General features: G+C 35.0%; 1 non-coding gene across 1 annotated transcript; it reads left to right on the forward strand.

Moving 5' to 3' along the window:
- Positions 1 to 581: 581 nt before the first annotated feature.
- On the forward strand, positions 582 to 795 carry LOC143400606 (small nucleolar RNA U3). Its single transcript, XR_013091509.1, has one exon. It is a non-coding gene; the product is annotated as a small nucleolar RNA U3 (small nucleolar RNA).

Raw genomic sequence — 795 nt, forward strand, 5'->3', positions numbered from 1 at the left:
TGTTGAAAATTTGATAAGCTTATTATACACCAAAAACAAATTAAATTTTTCTTAGAAACAGCATTAATTTTATGATACTGTTGAAAATTAAAGATAATGAAATCAGAAGCATGTATTAGTGCATGCCCATAATCCCAGTGACTTGGGAGGCTATGGTATGAGAATGGCAAATTGGAGGTCATCCTCATCAATTTAACTATACCTTGTCTCAAAATTAAAAAAAAAAAATTAATTAAATTAAAAGGGCTGGACGTTAAGCTCAATGGTAAAGCGACCCAGGGCTCAGTCCCTAAAAACACAAAATAAATTAATAAACAAGCAGATAAAAATAATGAGAAAATCAAATAGTGGCTAGAGAAGAATGTAAGAATCATTGACTTTTAACACAAATCATGAAAGACGGGAAAACAATAGGGTGAGAAGGGGCAGAATTGTATGTCAGGAAAAGATAGCTTCAAAAATTAAGGAAAGGTTTCTAGGTGAGCAAAGCCGGGAGACATCATGCCAGTGTTCTTGCATTACAAGAAATATTAAACTATGTTTTTCAAGTAATAGAAAACACCATCAAAAGCCTACCAACAAATACTATACATGCAGGGATAATTTCTATAGTTTGTTACTATAGAAGTTTCTCTGATCCTGCAGAGTACCAAAAGCAACAAGAGGAGTGTAGCATTTCCTTCTGAGTGTGAAGCTGACTTACAGTGCTCCTTTGCTGAAACTGCCTATTGCCATTGATGATCATTCTTCACTCCTCTTTGGAGAGCAAGAGGAAGGGAACTCAGTCTGAGTGCT

Source organism: Callospermophilus lateralis, chromosome 5, assembly GCF_048772815.1.
Source record: "Callospermophilus lateralis isolate mCalLat2 chromosome 5, mCalLat2.hap1, whole genome shotgun sequence".
NCBI classification, from domain to species: Eukaryota; Metazoa; Chordata; class Mammalia; order Rodentia; family Sciuridae; genus Callospermophilus; species Callospermophilus lateralis.